Source organism: Dicentrarchus labrax, unplaced genomic scaffold (genome assembly GCF_905237075.1).
Source record: "Dicentrarchus labrax unplaced genomic scaffold, dlabrax2021, whole genome shotgun sequence".
In the NCBI taxonomy this organism is placed as follows: domain Eukaryota; kingdom Metazoa; phylum Chordata; class Actinopteri; family Moronidae; genus Dicentrarchus; species Dicentrarchus labrax.
Window position 1 is genome coordinate 21,770,774 of NW_026136704.1, and position 14,206 is coordinate 21,784,979.

Genomic DNA, 14,206 nt, shown 5'->3' on the forward strand with positions numbered 1-14,206 from the left:
ACTCTATATGGCATGTGGTTGGTCGGGCAAAAACTTGATCCACTTCAAAAGCAATTTAAGACCTCACCTTGGGCTCTTATAAATGAACGAATTTTGACATTTAATTGGTTAATTGATTAATAAGAAAATAGCAGATTTGTGTGCTAATATCTTGTAAACTGTCATTTGCTTTCATGGAAATGGCTCTTGCTGGATGAAAACACTGTATAGTAGACATATGAGTTAACACACACACACACACACACACACACACACACACATACACACAGATGGCAGCTGCAGTGTCAGAGCAGAAGAGGGGTTAACACCAACAAGGCATGATATCTTCATGTTACATTCTGTTTCCTTTTGCAACAGCTGGTACTTTACATATCTCAACATGGAGATCAAGTTAAATGTCAATGATCAACCAATCTCATCCACAGCAGGAGTAAAACGTACTCCAAAGCATTTGTATAACAAGTGTTATGATTAGGAACTAGGTCTGCGTCTCTTGAGTGGTAAGCCAAACATTTAGAAATACAAAAGCGCTGCGTCGTACTCCAGTGATGTCGGGAATCTCTCAGTAAGTCGCAACTTTGTCAGCTCTGCACGGCCGGCTGGGCGCAGCATAGATTTGTAGTTGTTTGAAGGATGGGGGTTGTCTTCAGACATGGTGCGTTGATTGTATAATAGCAGCACAAATGAGTTCATCCATGTAATAACAGAGCAGTACTTCAAAGCCCCCTGGCTGAGCCTTTCCTTACAATACAGTGGGGACAGGACTAGTGGGGATCTCCCCAAAGGGGAGGCAGCAGGAGTCCAGTCTATTGCTACCACACCATTCCCGACCGCTGCTTTCAACTCTCTTATCAGCCCCTCCACTCCTCCCCCTCTGCTTTTCCTCCCCAATTCCCCAAACATTAATCGGTCATAGTGAAGTCAAGTGAAGAGCTGTGGAGTTAGCTCAATGCCTTAAAGGAGGATAAGCTACTTTTGGGGGTTTTATCTTGGAGAGAATGTGAGGACTGTAAGTTCATATGCTCACCAGGCAATTAACTTATTATTAACTTGTCAACAGGAGGCCAATAATGTATAGGTCACTCTTGCACACACACAGTTTGCTTTCTTTGAAGTTTCCATTTCCCTTTAGTGTGAAAGCCTCTAAAAACAGTTTTGACATGGCATCCTTCCCCTCAGTGAATTGTTTCACAAAACAATAAAAGCAGCAACAAGCTGGAAGTCAGTACGGCCAGATGAAGACGTCCATGATATGTCACATCAAAGCTCTCTGATCCATGTCTTCATCACACCTGGAAGAAGAAGATGACTTTTACTGTACTTTTGATTGAAGATGTGGTTATAGAAAGTTCACTGTGCAACACCTTAGGCACCTCGGAGCAATCACTCTTCTCTTTTTTGTTTTTTTCCCCCCACTCTACTAAGAAGCAGAGGTGCGGTGTCTGTCAAACTGCCATTCAGTGGGATTTACCAATCACCGAGGGGCAGAAACATGTGGAAAAACAGCCAGGTCTAGATCTACAGTATCTGGGAAAGCTTTGCTCTATCTGCCTGCCTAACATCCGCAGCAGCTATCTGGCAGGAATCACTGAAGGCCCATTCCTGACAGAGAGATAAGGCTGGAGAAAAGAATGCCCCTCAGATAATACCAAAAAGTCAGGCAACATCTTCCTCTGCTTATATCTGTCTCACAGGCGTTTAAAAAACAGGGAGCTTCTGACAGTCGGTGAGAAATTGAAACTGTCTCTGCCTTGTCAGGAACTCACCAACTCTAACGGAGAGACACCGAAAGTGACCTTGGAGGATTCTCCCTCTCACTTTTTCTCTCTCCCTCTCTCTCTTTTCAGGGGCCGAGGGGAAGAGCTCACCTTGAAATAAGGCTCAAGTTGGACCAGACGACAGAAAATGAAGCATCAGAAACATGACTGTGGTACAAGGTGAGACCTGCAGATGGGAAATGTCCTGCCTGGTTATGACAGACAAGGGGGCCACAAGAGGCCACACAATAGACTCAACATCCAGGTCTCTCAACACGCCATGTCTTTTTCAGATAAAGAAAACCCAATCCTGCCTGTCATGAAAGAAATCTTTATACTTAATCGCCTTTCTAATGTATCCCCTTAAACACTTGTACTATTTAAATGACTCCATTAGCTTCTACACACACCCCTTACCATCTATTACAGAATACCAAGAGGGGTCCTATGTACTAGGCTTCAAGACAGAGATGCCTACATGTAAGGGTAAATGGAAGAATGTAAACGTTTACCAACCTATTACTGTCTGAGAAACACTGCAGGTTCCTGTGTGTTTCTCTTGTTCAATCTTGTCCGCAGAGGATTTCTATAACAGACTAGAAAAGCCTGGGTACATTTTCCTGACCATGTTGAAGTTTTAAATAAATAAATCTCCTTAGTATCACAGGGCTTCACTTCTTCTGTAAGCCAGTAAGTGAACTGTGTTTTGGCCAGACTGTACCAAAAAACTCATTCTACTTACATTAGTGGTCCAAAACCTTTCTGAGAAGTGTGCGCATAGGAATGATGACAGAATACGGTGCAGTGTTAAACTGTGATATCAGTATATATCGTGATATAATACATTCTCTGGATCAACTGAGAAACTTATAGACAAATAACCAGACGGGAATGTCTGTTTCAGCTAATCCAGAAATTCAAGCTTTGTGCTTTGTTGACAATGGTTTATTTCCACATTGTTCGGGGTATCACAGACCCTGCATTTGTAAAATAACAATCATAACTGAAAAATCTACAATTTTCCCCCTTTAAATACTTGTTTTCTTTTCTTCTGACCTCATTAAAACCTATTATGTAGAAAAGCATTGAGGCGGTAACCCTTCTCTTTGCCATAAACTGGGCTTGCACATTTGATTAATGTGACAAAATATGGAAATTACCATAAAGCATTGTTATTTCGGCAAACAGGGAAATATTTTATGTTTTATTTGTTGTATAGGCTATGCATGGACAAATTAATTAATTTTGTTCAACACAATATTTTGGGTCAATTAGAGAACAGAAATCGAATATGAGTACTGTCAGTGCCAATCACAGATATAGAGCATGTATTTACCCTCGTGTGAAACCAGGTTAAATACAGGTAATAAAACAATGTTAAGTATGTTTTTGAACTGTTAAAGAGGGTCTCCAGGACCCCAAACAGAACATAAGGGTTAAATACCTGACGAAATAAAAGGAACTTCAACACACTGATGCAGAAAATGATATAAAAATTCAATATTGCCATAAAGCAGTCCTGCAACATTCCCCACAATGACCTAATAAACCCCGAGATATTGTAATAAAAGGAGATAAATCACAGTATAAAAGGTATGGCATATTGTATATTATAACGTATTGCCAACCCTATGTGGACATACACCTTTTCCCCCACATTTGCTGCACACAAAGCAGCCTGTGCCTCGAGACAGCAGCGGCAGGATGCAGACTGTGCGATGATGAATAGAGATGTCAGATGGCCACAATAGAGGTCGGATCCTTAACTGGCTGACTGACCTGTCGTTCTAAATAGAAAGGGTGGCCAAACCATTGAGACTGGCCATCCATCTCCTTCCTAAACACAATGATGATTTACTCCATTCAAACCACTGGGTGAGTGAAGAGGAGTGGAACAAAGAGGAGTGTGTGTGTGTGTGTGTGTGTGTGTGTGTGTGAGAATTCCTGGGTGTTCTTCATTTCCAGGGCAACTATATGCATGTGTGGCCGGCATGTGTATGTACTTTTGGGCCTCATATGTCTTCACATGCTACGATGCATAACCATGCAACTTTGTATCATGTTTCTATAATTGTGTTTACGCAATCAGTCGAACCCCAGCGCTTGCATTGGATTTCACCTCTAATACCTGGCTGTATTATATTGATCTTCCCTTCTATACTGTATATCCAGCCAACAATTTCGCTTCCTAACGAAGTGTGAAATGAATTGTGAGAGCAACATCTTGTCCAATGTATATACAAGCACTCACAGCTATTAGATTCATTTAAATGGGAAGCACGTCGTGGTTCCATTCTGCAGTATAGTGTGTGTAGTGTACAGTTTGTTGCCCAATGAGGAGAGACTCAGACTTCCCAAATTTATTTAATCTAGCTTGGTTTACAGAGGCTAAATGGATCGTTCAGTGGTAGACAGAATTTCACACAGCTAAACATTCACCAAGAAGCCTTAAATCCAAACTAGCAATTACAGAAAGGACCAGAATATGTACATATGGCTATAACCATAAAGAAAGTGAAGGGGAAAAACAAACAGCGATAAATGTGATGAAGGGGGAGGCAATGGTATTACAGAGGAGGAGAAGGAAGAGCATTGCTGATGAAAATAATAAGTTTCTAAGACTACAGCTACAAGTGAGGCGATGATCATGATGACAAGCATGATTCATCCAAACCAATATTCATCTATGTAGTGAACAAAATGAAAAAACAGAAGCATTTTCTGTATGAGTTAGGAGCTGAGAAATCTATAAGAAGAACGTTACATCCAATCAAAGATCTGTACACCGCAGGGAAGCTAAATTCAGACCCTCCTCGGGGAGACTGGAACGAGCAGAGTTGGAAAAAGTCAGCCAAGTCTTTAATGAAGTTATGACCAGAGTCACTGCTGTGGAAGGAGATCTTAATCACCTGCAAGAGTGGAGGGCCGAGACCCAGTCCAGACCCATTTAGTCCACGGCACACTAATGCTAATTAGAGGGAAAGAAGGGAAGGTTTGTAATCTGTTCAATTAGCCTAGCCTGGAGAGGCGTCCTGTGGGGCTGAGGACAGATTCAGGCTCTGGTCCGTGTGCTGTTACACTAGTTGTGGCTGTAGCAGCTGCTTAGGCATAGCAGTTTGCAGCAAAGGAGGTTGTTGTTATGTTACAGCCAGAGTTACTGGATGTAAGGGTTACGGAAGACTATTTTCATGAATCACAGGCGAAAGACCTGGAGGTTTCTAATAGAAAAGGTCATGCTAGAGCTTTTCTATTAATTTTCAAATTTCTCTCGCAAACTGGATGAATTTTAGGTCAGACTTCTTTTTCTCTCCCTTTCACTCCTCTTTCCCCTCATTACCCTCCCCTCTAGCTCTTTCTGCAACGCGGCAGAAAACATCCACGGTGGTTAAAGAGTCAGATATAGAGACGGAGACTCTGAGAGTGTGTCAGGTCCCAATCCCCAGTCTCTCTCGCTCTCTCCCTGCTCCCTGCCTGGCATCCCTCCACGGCTGTCTCTGTGCCCTGTCAGCAGTACGGCCAGGCAGAGATATGCATCCACCCTGCCCTGTGCTCAGCTCCAAGCCTTGCAGTGCGCAGATGTCCACACAATTTACTGCCCACACCAAATTGGATCACTTCTCTGGTGTTTTGTGCAGGCCTCGCACCTGCTGTTTTCCACCTTCTCTCATAAACGACTAAACATCCAGAGATTGGGGAAAGAGAGAGGGCAGGCAAGGGGAGTTGATTTAAGGAGCAAATTAAACCAGGAAGGGAGGAATGAGATAGAAAAAAAGGAAAAGGTTTGATGGCTGATATGAAAAGAGTTGACTCTCTTCAGCAAATCCTTTTCCTACGTGCACACATCTGTGAGAAATTACTAGAAAATAGGGCATGGAAATCAACGTGTAGTGTGCAGGTTTCAGTACCAGCCCAGCATCAACACAGCCACTGATGATCTACAGCTTGCACCGTTTGACCTCGGATGCAGCTATGTAGTCTGCCAGGTCACCACAGTGTTATCGAGGTTAAGCTCAATCTGACATCTGATCAGCTGTGATGTGACAACTCCATTTTATACCTGAGTTGGTTGTATATAGATCATTACGGTAACAGGAGAAAAAAACGTGTGCGTTTTTCCTAGTAATACATGTGTGCGTGTGAACCCTGAGGGACCCTGGCAGGTGGTGGCACACTGTCTAGATCAATTATTGATTCCTCCCGGACGACCAGGTGTGAGATGCTACTGCATCACACTCAGACGTGGCCTCATAACTCATCATTGCAGAAGTAACAAGAAAGAAAGACCAAGCAGCAGCAGAATAACTGCACCTTCATTCCAACAGCAATCTTGTTGTTGTGTGTCATGAGGTTAGAGAGCAGCTGTGTTTTTATGGAGTACATGGAAACCCCATCTCCAAATAGACTGTAGATTTTAGAGTATTCTGCAAGTCTTTCTGCAAGGGCAACTCCAACAGGGGTTAAGGTTAGGCAACTAAAACAATTGGTCAAAGTTTTGGAAAGATTATGGTTACATTTATACATCTGGTTAGTGATGGTGATGTGATGTCATATGATACTCAATCAAAGACCTTCGCAGCATTTCAGATAAAAATATGTTTTTGAGTATATTCTATGTACTGTGTATTAAACCAAGAGCTCTCCTTGTCTGATATGTATTTGGTTTGACTCATTCATATTGCACAGCATACAATCTGTAATAGTTGCTCGCTTTGTTTATCACAGTAATTACAAAGAATCACCATGTGACTGACTCATACAGTTAAATGTTCATTCAACTCTTCCATATGAATTTATCAAACACATTCTTTAAGTTCTGTATGTTGTGGGAGTAAATTGGTGGACGATGACACTTATTCTTCAGTAATATTCCAGACTAGACTTCATTATCATCTTTTAAGTGGTGTATACTTGATACTGTAATGTCTTTCATTGATAGAGGTCAGGTTTAATTTTTCTATAAACTTTTAAATTTACAGGAATTGTATTGCCTTTTCTCTAATATCATAGTATTTTTGTATGGGGAGTATCAGTGCTGTTTGTATCATTTCAACTAATAGCCTATCTAATTGTTTTCATGGTTCTTAAAAGCATGCAAATCTAAATAATTACCCCAAGCCAAATAACATGCACAAACTCATTTACTGTCCCCCTTGCTCTCTCCAAAAATGCAGCATTAAATATACAGTAATTTCTACTGTTTTTTCTGCCTTAAAAGATATCAGGGCCAACTTTTTCTATAATATTTTAATCTGAAAATCCTAACAGTACGTTATTTAGTCTCCCAAAAGTGCAGTCCTTCTCAAGGTGAAGATCCAATTTTATTTGCCACTCTTCTCAGTATTTTGGATATCATGTCAGTGTTTGTTACTTTCTATCTCTAACTGGATAAATAATGATCTTTGTAACAATTGTTTTCACCAGGCTTTCAGCTTTTAGCATTTTAACAACCCTTTTCCTACAGGGGGTCACAGACACTTGAAAAGAAACCATTGTGCAGTCAATGGTCCCTGTCACAATAGCATATCTACCATACAGCATTTATCAGTTCCCCTCTTTTCTAGACCTTCAGCAAATGTTTTCTTTCTTTCAAATTACATCTTACAAATGATAGCATAAAGTTTTTTGGCTGCAGGACTCACGGAAGGTTTGGCTTTATATACATTTGGATGGTCTTGTCCTTAGTGTAGTACTGAAAATATTTCTATAAGTGAAGTGAAAACTAACTCCCAATCAGTCTAATTTTATTGCAGCATATTCACACTCCCCATATTGGTGCAGATAGAAGACACATTCAGAGATTAGCTAAATGATGAAGTAAATGAGGAGACAGTGGAGGAAATGAGATCAGATTATAGCAGTTTAAATCATAATAGCCTTCTTTTTCAAGTGGATTATATAATACAACAGTGATGATTAGAGCTAATCCACAACCACAGAGCATGGATAATGGAAGTATCAGTGAATAGATTGCCAGAGTTTGTATGAAACGATGGTTTGATTTCTGTAATTACATCTGTCATTTGTTAATGAAACCATTCTGGGGAGACCGGGGTAAATATCAGACCCACCGGCAATGGCTTGGTCATCGCAGCTTTGCTATGTTAACTAAAAAGCAGGTGGACTGGCAAGGCAGATAATCAGAGAGATGCTTTGAATAAGATCCAGCAGAACTGAAATATTTGTGATTAAAATGAAGCTGAGCCAGAGCGGTGTGTAGGTTTTGTTGTTTTAAAATAAGACAAATTCATCCAATGGCACCTGCAGAAAACCTTACTCTGGAGGTTGGAACATTTTCTCTGCTGAAAAGCCATAATGTACAAAAGGCAATACAGCCTGAACCATTGAGAGAGCCATAATGGTAACCAGCCACTCCTGCAGAGATCCATGCCCTGTCAGACGAAGTGCCAAAAGCCCCTGGAACTGAAGAGGGAGGATGTCACCTCGGCTATTTTGGCACAAAGTACACCTGGAGGGGGTCTTATCACCTCAATCATGATGAGCACCCCCCCTCTTATAACTACTCATGTGCTCCCTTTCATTTGTCACATTCCTCCTTCATCCTAGCTACTGAATGAAACACATGCGTCTTTTTTCATCTTCACTCTCCCTATTCCTCTCCCTTTCTACTCTTTTGTATTCTACATTTGCTGTCTCTCTTCATCTCGCTCCTCTAGGCTCTATGTGCCATCTCTGCTGCTGTATGCTGCTGTATGCAGCAGCAGAGAGGGTAAATAGGCATGAGGGCATCAAGCCCGCAGCTCCCTGGCAGAGACGGGGGGAGGGATCATCAGCAGAATATTGAGAAAACTACCCTGACAAAAGGAATCAGACAGCAAATGGACCTTGCAATAGAGTGTGTTGAATCATTCAAAAGCTAAACAACAGGGTAGCACATCAATATAGTAGCTGATAGGTGAATAGTGTGTATGCATGTGTGTTTGTGTGTGTATGACTCTGCAACTTTGTGCTTCATTTAAGGCGATGCTAGCTCAGGAAAATAACTGCAAGTAATGTAGAAGAGCTTCCCCATTTGCAGCACTTAAATGGATTCAGATTGTTCTAATTTACAGAGAAGGCAGGTCACTGGGAGTTTATGAGAGGACGTTCTGTACAATGTCACTTGGTTGGAGGATAAAGGCTTTAAACTGTATGTTAATTGACATGTGAAAGAATTGATTGTTCATCGGTAAATAAACTGAATTATGGTCCATATTTGTGTTATGTAGGAGGGTGAGATGAGGTAGGAGGTAAAGACAGCACAAGGCCGTGTTCGTTTTATGTAAACATGCTGCAATTTTAATGGACACTAACGTCCTTAGCAGGCCCCCCTGTGAGGAGCAGAGGGGATGGAAGGGAGGGAGGATGTGGGAGGCTTTCAGACCACTTTGCTCCTTTCAATCTGTCAATTTTTGCCCTGCTTTCTCCATCCTCCCTCTCTCCTCATCTTCCCATCTTCTTTCACCTAAGGTCTACTCATGCATGTTATCACTAAGCTGGCAGCAGGGGGAGGCTACAGAGGAATTCTTATGCCCGAAATGCTCCCCCGGTGCCATCCAACCCTCCACCACTCCATCTCCATTTTTACTGCCATCGCTCCACAGCTGTCCTCCTCTCTCACTACTGTAACCATTATACCATTATCCCTTCCCTGCATCCAGTGTGTGTGTGCCATAACTAATGATTTCCTCTCCTCTCCTCTTCTCTCCTTTCCTCTGTTCTCTCCTCTCCTCTCTCTCCTCTCCTCTCCTCTCCTCTCCTCTGTCCTGCACAGTGACAGACTGAGTGTGTTCTGTGAGCTGGAAAAAACTCTCTGATAAGCAGAGCAGACTTCAAACAAGTGTGACAGGTTTGCATTTCTCCCACCACCAACTGACTTCCTCCCCTCCAGCGGAACCAAAACGCTGCGACTAAATCCACAATCCTGCACCCTCACCTGCTGCTGGCGCTCCATTATACGCCGCCGCAGTTACTATGCCACTCTGAGCCATATCCCAGATATGTGTGCCAGTCACCCAATGATTCTGCAGTGGCGACGATGACAACCCTGCACTGCCATTCAACAGCTATGCCCCTCAGACAAGTATCCCCGACTTGGTATGAGTGGACGTGTCATGAGAGGAAATAGGATTGAGTGAGCGTAAACACACGAGCTGCTGCACACAAATACACAGAGAGACTGATGCAGTACATGTTTGTGCATGAGGAGGGGGGACCTTTCTCACAATTTTGGTAGCCTGGTAAGCTGCATTCAAGCACTTGTTATATTATTTATCAACATTCAACACAATAAGTGAAAAAGGTTTTGGGAGAGAGTGGAATATAATTCTGAGCATGTGGTAATCAGTGATTATCCTCTCAGCCAGCCACATTACTTGTTTCAAACTTGTTTTAAAGCAGTTGTGATAATCACTGTGTGTTTCCATCCACCTGTTTTATGCACATTTTGTGCTTATGTGCTTAAAAACATTTGAGTGGAAACCCTCAGTGCCCTCAGATGACTACCAGGGGCTTTAAAAGCAGTTTTTAAATGACACATACTGTACTCAATCACCCATTAATCTTTAGCTCAGTTCAGACTAGCCAATTTGGTTTAGTTGCCCTACCTTACAAAAACACATATTCTTCCATTTACCCCTAGTGGTATCTGTCCCTGCAGCTAGTTTTGGTTATATATGAGCAGTATTTCAGATATTCCTTTCTGAAATTTCTGCTGTTACCCAATACAGTGACAGTGATTGGGTTTAGGTTTGTGGTGCTAAAAGCATAGAAACTGTCTTTTGAAAAACACAGTAGGAATGAGTGTCTCTAGGTGCTGAATAATCCACAAATATTTATATATTTGTTTCAGACCAGTTGATGCAACACTATGCCTTCATCTTTGCCAAATTACGATACTCCCTTTTTACGTTTTCTTTCAGTCTCTACCTGCTTCTGCCAGACATCACAGTCTGTAATTAGGAAAAGAGGAAACAACAAGAAAAACATATGCAGTACTTTCTCTAAAAGTAGGGATAGTTTGTCCCTCTCTTCCCTCCCTCTTCTGTTTATCACCCCCTCTTTTCCTCTTACACTTCTCTATTTGCAGCTCTTTTGGGACACTAAAAAATGAACAGCACGTAGGAGGGATGTGATGCACTTGTGTATGTATCTCTCTGCATGTATTTGGAGATGACTTGAGAACACATTAGACTGAACTAAAAACGACAGTAAGGAAATAAAAGAGCAAACAGGCTTGTTGAAAAAAGCCTAGAAGAGATGTGACAGATATTGCTTTATGCTCTTGTTCTATCTAGTATTTTGTAACCTCAAAAAACGTATGCACACACACACACTGACTTCTACACACAGACACAAAAGCAAGAGAAAGTCATAACAGAAGTTGCAAACCTTATGATACATCATCTTGTGATGACAGTGTAGCAAAGGGGGGAAATATAGGTTCAGTAAACATGTAAAGATCTATGCAGCAATAATTTAAAAGCAAGATTCAGCCATGCTTGTAGAAAATAGAAAGAAAAAAAAAGAAATATGCTTGCAGAGGATGTTTGAGAAGTGTTCAGCAGAGGTGAGGAAGAGAGTGGAGGCTAGGAACAACCTCCAGCATCCCTGCGCAGTGTGAACAAGGTGAGGTCATCTCTGGGGGAGCTGGGCCGGAATTCTAATCACAACAATAAGGTCAATCCGGTAATCCCTGTCCGCTGAAATGTCACTGTTCCCCTGCTCTGACACGGCTCCCCACGCACAGCATCACAACAACCAGCTATCGATCACACACTAATTAGGAATGGGTGAGGGCTGCTGCATGCTGTGTAAGATTCAAGAGAAACACTAATGTGGACATACTGGCAGGCACGCAACACAAGAGAATTAAATATATGGCTTTTAAACACACATGCGCACACATACTTATGTGACTTAAGTTGTTTGGCTTACATACACTCTCCTGGGATGGGAAGTCAAGTGAGTAATCGGGCTGACAGGAAAAGGAAATGGGATTACAAGATAAAGTTGAAAAACCTAACATGGCACACACAAATAAAAAGATGAAAGATAGTGAGGAGGAACATGTCAGCATTTTATTTGGATCAGTGGTGCTCCTGGGAAAGATTAGTGTGTAACTAACTAATTTAGAGCAGAGAGAAGTCTGGATTATGGATTTTCATCAGACTGTGATTAGACTGAGAACACGACCAGAGCGTGAACTGCTGACCTCAGCTTGACATGCCTCATGGAAACTGTAGCTACCATAAATGAAATGTTTATGTATATTTGTTTTTGTATGTATGTTGTGTTTCCAGAGACAACACACAAGTGCCCTCTAAGTGCCCTCATGTGCACTTACATGAGCACACTTACAGTATGTGAATAATAATGTGAATAAATGTGGGTGGGACATATAAATTAAATCTTATATTGTAGTTTGTTCACATTTCATTCTTTTGGTGATATCCTTCATGTTCCTCAACATAGAAACACAGGAGTTTTCTCTATAATTATCATTTAGGTTTATGTTACAACCACCAATTTGAATTATTTCAACTATATTTTTATGAAATCATGTTGTTAATACAACTTGTAGATGGCTTTTAAACCTGTGAGCTTTAGCCACTGTTACTATGGAGAAGAAGAAGCCATTCAGAATTGGGATTCAGAGCTGTAGTAAATTCAAAATGCTTTGTCATTGCAGGTTTAGAATTTTAAGCGCTGGGATTGGATGTTTCTTATCAAAATGCACCTTGGGACACAGGGTCAACTTCTGTTTCTATATACACAGGCTTGTACCTTTAAATAACCAGATATCATTCATTTGCTGAATTCTAAAATTCAACTGAGAAACCATTTATAGATGAATAACAATGAGGGAATGTCAGTTTTTGGCTAATCCAGTAAATTAAATACTTGAAAAATCAAAGTTGCCTACTTTAATACATGCAAAAATCCTGAAATTCTATGTTGCCACGATGTAATCCTTCTGAATAATTTGCATCGTTGGCTGCAATGGTAATACAGCCTGAAATATTAAAGGTATAACTATCTAGGTATGAATAGTAAAAGCAAAGTCTGTGGTAGGTGACATATTCCTATTATCTTATGGTACACATAGGTCTTAAGGCTACACTTAATTACAGTATCACCTCACACACACACACACACACACACACACACACACACACACACACACAACACACACACAAAGTGACTCAAACCAGTAGTAAAGAGAGACGTAGTATGCTCTGCCATATTGGTTCAACCCATCTAAATGAACATCTAGATCGTAGCGACAGCACTGTCTTAGCAACAAAGACTGAGACAGCAACACCACTGCCAGTGTGAGTATGTGTGTGTGTGTGTGTGTGTGTGTGTGTGTGTGTGTGTGTACATGCTCATGTGTACTGTAACTTGTGTAGGAAAGACATGTGAAACCGTCCTTGTCAGAAAGACAGGAATTGAAGGAAGAGACGACAGCAAGTTGTGGCGCAAAACTGAGCTGGAAATGCCTGGAGAGAAGAAACACATTCAAAAGAGACAGGCAGAAAAGCAGCTCAAGAATTGGAAAGAGAAGGAAAGAATAATGTATTTTTGAAAGAGAAAGAGAAGTATAAAAGAAGTAAGTAGGAAGGATGGAAGAATGTTATACTGTACACAGAAATGTATGAACATGAGAAAAAAGTGTTTTTTAAGCTACGGGGGCATAATGACTCTTAATTTGCATCGAGTCTGTATTCACGTCAGCATTATGGTATTCCATATGAAGACATGATCGATGAGCCTCGCTCTGGTGACATTATTAAACTGATCCAACTCATTAACATTTTAACTACCTGGGTGCTTTGGTCAGAAGGGCAAAGGGAAGGAGAGAGATGCTAATGTAATGCAAATATATTATACAGCCATATGTTTTGCTCGACACATTTTCATCGTATAGAATGTATCAAAGTGTAAACTCAAATTCACACTGGATATAATGTGGACATAATGTGCAAGATTTTGATGGTCACATCAATGTATATGTTATTCCCAATACTTGCTTCATCTCTCACCTCTATTCTTCTGTCTCGCCTCCTTTCAGTCAATTACCCTGAGCACAGTTTTATAATATACAGGCTACCACTCTGCTGACTAAGACACGCATTATCTATGCATCCACAGAGGATCACAAACAACAGCTTATTGCTCATAAAATGCAGCCAGGCTTTAAACCACACACATGCACACACACGCACACACACGCGCACACACACACACACACACACACACACACACACACACACACACACACACACACACACACCTACCTACGCAGGAACTGTTTTTCATTCAATTATCAGCATATCTGTGCAATCTAAAACAGCTTAGAGATTGGCAGAGCACTGTAAAAATGAGCTGTGAAATCTGGCCTCCATAACCACGAGAAACAAAAAGCAGTGGCAATACTTATAACACCGAGC

The 14,206-nt window shown here is 41.2% G+C and overlaps 1 protein-coding gene across 1 annotated transcript in view; it reads right to left on the reverse strand.

Moving 5' to 3' along the window:
• The window catches only part of schip1 (schwannomin interacting protein 1), a 202,976-nt gene that overhangs the window by 43,719 nt on the left and 145,051 nt on the right, over positions 1 to 14,206 (reverse strand). The window lies entirely within an intron of this gene.